The sequence below is a fragment of the Orycteropus afer genome, unplaced genomic scaffold (assembly GCF_000298275.1).
Source record: "Orycteropus afer afer isolate SDZICR_OR568_19922 unplaced genomic scaffold, OryAfe1.0 scaffold00108, whole genome shotgun sequence".
NCBI lineage: Eukaryota > Metazoa > Chordata > Mammalia > Tubulidentata > Orycteropodidae > Orycteropus > Orycteropus afer.
The window spans coordinates 1,995,677-2,000,613 of NW_006921695.1; positions in this window are offsets into that span (position 1 = coordinate 1,995,677).

Sequence of the window (4,937 nt, forward strand, 5' to 3'; positions counted from 1 at the left end):
GCAAATTCTTCTGCTAGTTGGGGTTTAGTCCACTTTTGTATCCTTCCCTTCAAGGCTCAGGGGTCCAAGATTATTTTCTGTGTCTGTGTTAATTGGTTTCCCTTTTCTTTGTTGAAGAGCATCTGTGCAGTCCTTCTGCCTAGTCCACCATCTTGCTGGTGTATCGTTTCCCAATGTTTTTGCTGACACTTTATTTTAGCAAACATTAACTGCTCTACAAAAGACCTTGCTACTTTGCTTCAGTTTTCAGATCTCACACCAGGTAGCTGGCACTTTCCATCTCTGAGTATCGCTCTGTCATTGGGAAGGAGGTACTAGAGCTGACTGGGGTAAGAGCCTTCCTAAATTTTTTGTGACTTAAATAGAATCTACTTCTCTTCACTATTTAACCAGTGCCTCAGTTCTTATTTTAAGAAACCTACTTTTCTGTTTCAAATAGTTCCTGAAATTAATGGAAAAAGTTATAGTTCTGCCATATCAGTCCAACTAAACTTGTTATTTCTCAGTTGTCTTCTTGGATGAAGACAGGTTATATTCTGCAACCAACACTTGTGATGGAAAAGAACCAGGGCACCTCAATAGGATATTCTCTACCTGCAACCAACCCCTTCCAAGATTCTACTACTTTTTCTTTCCAGGGTCATATTCTTGTATGAATTTATGTATGTGTACACTTACACATGCATACACACATACACACACACACAAATATGTATATAAATTTGGTTCTCCATTCTCCAAGAATGGAGACTGTGTAATGAATGGAATTACTTGTGTGTGTGTGTGTGACTTAAAGGTAATCATGTATATGGTATATGAGTAACTAGAACATAAAATATTAACTTTACAACATTATTACTTTTTTACTATTTATAATCCCTCCCATACGGCTTTTTTTTTTTTTTTTAACTAAATTGTTTAGTTTCATTCACAAGAAGTATGTGTTGGTGAGATTTTTAAATTAGTTAAATTGCCTTTTTAGTTATCCTTTTTATATTCACTATTAATATCTGGATTCAAATGCTATTAGGAGTTTAAGCAGATTTTTAAGAAAATACCCAGAAGGTATATTTCAAAAGAAAATGAGGCTGAGAGGAAAAGCAGCTTGACCCCTTTCAGCTGTGTGGTCTGGCCAGTGTGGCATTGGTCCAGTCTCTTTGATTCTCTGGGCCTTAGTTCCTTTATGAACATAACTAGCGGTTTGTACTGGATGACTCCTAAATTCTTTTTCAGGTCTAACATTGCCTTTGATGATGACCAGCATTTTGAAGTTTGGTGTTAAATGTTTCAAATCACATCTGAATATGCCATTTTGAAAAACATTATAATTTCTCTTAGAAATATTTTTTCTGCACCCTAATTATTGAATTGCTTGAGGGCAGATCTCTTAAATGAAACTCAGATGGGAGAGGAGAGAAACTGAATAATTCATTTATTTCAAATAACTGCATGACTACTTCACAGATTGTAAGCAGCTATCCCCCAGTGGACCCTGAATGCTGGGAAAAGAAGAATTGCAGAAGAGTTAAACTAAGTATTGAGTAGAATTTCCTGGTTCTAAAATGAGTTGAGTGTGTGTAAGGATTCTACAGTTGATCCTTTCCACTGCAATGTCCTCATTACCAAGGATTTCTCCACCCAAAATGATGACCATATGACCTTGACATTTAATCCTCCTCATAATCCTTTCTTAATAATATGCTTGGTAAAGCATTATACACATGCAGATACATGTATGTGTGGTGTGTGGGCACATACATATATTAAGTATCTCCGTTTTGCTAGCTAAATTATAATATGTACAGCATCTTCTTATTTATTCTAGTTGGAAATAAAAGTCTTCTGCATAATAGAGAATTTGCTGTTATAGATCTTTATTTTCTGTATCACACTCTTCTACATTTGCTTGTCTAATCAGGATCCAGGCAGGTTCTTTTTTGAACATCTGATAACTGAGAACATGAATTATTTTCTGTGTGATCTCTTCAAACCTTATAATCCAGTTGAGAATGTCTATGTGACACAATAAGTAACAATTAATTCCCTTAATAAGTATTTCCATGAACCAGTCTCTCTCTTTCCAAGACACTTTCTATCTGTCTGGACATATTTCTTTCAACAGCTTTTAAGACTTTTTTTTTTTTTCTTGATTTACTTCTGCCCACTATTATACTCTTTGCGTCTGTCCACAGCATTCTTTTCTCTTTGTCCCCATGTTTCCACCTCACTCTTCACTGCCCTCTGTCCCTGAGCTTATATATCTTGATCTCCAGCTCACAAATTCACATTTTCTTGCTTCAATGACTTCTCAGTCATTCAGTCATAATTTTAACATTTCTTGTCTCTCATACTTTGGTCAAGCTGTCAGAAGGGACCAATCCCTGGAGAAGGATATTATGCTTGATAAAGCAGAAGGTCAGCAAAAAGGGGGAAGATCCTCAAGGAGATTGATTGATGCAGTGGCTGCAACAGTGAGCTCAAGCATGGCAACAATGGAGAATGGCACAGCCCCAGGCAGTGTTTCGTTCTGTTGTATATAGGGTTACTATGAGTCAACAAGAACTTGATGGCACCTATCAACAACAAAAGTATCATATTTATGATTAATATAATTTCTACCTAACACTGGAGTGTTGTTGTTATTAGTTGCCACTGAGTTGATTTTGACTCATTGTGACCCCAAGTGTGCAGAGTAGAACTGCTCCATGGGGTTTTCAAGGCTATTACAAGGCCTGTCTTCTGAGGCGCCTCTGGGTGAGTTTGAACTGCCAACTTTTGGGCTAGTACACAAGGGCTTAGCCATTTATTCCTCCCAGGCACTTCTCCAAATTATAGAATAATACTTTGGCCATATATGTATATATTTTAGGAAAAGATATTTCTTCCATGGACTCTTGAAGAATAAACTGTTCTCCAATACCGAAGGACTGATTATCTAAGTGAGATAATGTTATTCAAGACACCTAGCTTAGATTGGGCATCCAAAAGGTACTCTGTAAATGATATTCTCCTTTCTTCCTCATTATTGAATTTTCATAGACTCAAGGAAGAACCATTGCTCAAGAAAGTGTTTGCTGAATCTCTTATATTACATGGTTGGTGCCTGTTCTGCTTATTTTCCAGGCCAGTCAAGGTAGAGAGTGGATTGTTTAGTAATCTTTCCATTGCATGTGATAGAAACCACATTCAAGCTACATGAAGCAAAAAGAAGCATGGGAAAGTATTATGGAGTATCTTTATGTCTCAAAGTCTAGGACTCAGAAAATCTTGGGACTAGGGTGAACAACACTCAAGATTCTCTCACTCTGTTACTTATTCATGTTTATTTTCTTCCTTTTATCCTGCAGATTGACTTCTCATTTTCCCATGAGCAAGAATGGACATTCCCACAAATCAGGCCTTCCAAGAGAGATTGACATTCTCATTTCCAGGTCCAAAATTTCCAAGGAAGAAATTAGAATTTGCCCGTATTTTATGAAGTCTTCACCCCTAGATCTTTTCAATAGGTTGAAGTCTTTGAGGGGATAGGATTAACCAAATTTAGAACAAGACTCACCCCTCAACCATGACCTGTAGCCATGGCACAGGGTCATGCTGTGTTGATATAAGACATCTGCAATAAACATTCCACAGTGAGGACAGATAATTAAAAACTCTCCCAGACAACTGGTTCATGGCATCTCCTCTCTTCTTAATCCTTCAACATCACCTCCACATTTTTCACTCTCAACTCATGACCTTGCTTCTTATTGCACTGAGAAATTAAAGCAATCAAATTTGAGTTTCACATGCTCCACCAATACATCTGATACTCATATCTTTACCTAAATATTTAACTTTAATCTCCAATGACCTTAGTTGATCTGATCTCTCTAATTCTATATAAAGCTAACCCTATTCTACTTCATCATTAAATCCCATTCTCTCTTTAAGTAAAAGTAGAGTGTTTGACAGCAAACAACAACAACAACAACTGTAATTTATGGCCATGGTAACTTGGTAGAAGGTGGGGCTGTTCACAGAGGAATAGAAGAATCAGGCTTGGGAGAGCTAGGAAATTAACTTGTATTTACAGAGTTTGAGAGACTTGTAGCGAATGTATTATTGTACACAATGTGGCTTTTAGCTGCCATCAAATTGGCCTCTGACTCATGGCTGCCCCATTCTCAATGCAATGAGAGCAGAGTGATCTATAGTTTTTTTTTTTTTTTTTTTTTTTGTATATGGCCCTTTACACAAAAGTTGATATGTGTCTGTGTGTCTGTCCTGTAGTTAGTGGTTAATCCTTCCTTCCCCTCTCATCCTTGGTAGCCATTAAAGAATTTTTATTTTTTTGTAAAAACCTTCTTTTGATTTTTTACAATAGTTGTCTCATACAACATCCTTTTGTGAATAAGTAATTTCACTCAGCATAATGTTCTCTAGGTTCATCTTTATTGTGAGAATTTTGCAGATTGATCACTGTTCTTTAACATTGCATAGTATTCCATTGTGTTTATGTAATATAGTTTGTCTTTCCATCCATTGACAGGTATTTAGATTGTTTCTATATTTTTGTGAACAGTGCTTTGATGAAGATGGGTGTTCATATACCTGTTTGTATCATGGCTTTTATTTCTCTTAAGATATATACCTAGTGTGGGATTGCTCAATCATATGGTATTTCTATATCCACACATTTAAGGAAGCCTCATACCATTTTCCACAGTGGTGGCACCATTTTATAGTCTCACCAGAAATGTGTAAGGGTTCCAGTCTCTCCACAGCCTCATCAGCATTTGTTGTTTTCTGTTTTTTTTTTTTTTAACTTTTCTATTAGTACTGAGGTAAGATGATATCTCGTTGTTTTGATTTGCGTGTCTCTAGTGGCTAATGAGGAGCTCTAGTAGCATAGAGCCTAAGGCACTTGACTGCTAATCAGAAGCCTGGTGGTTCAA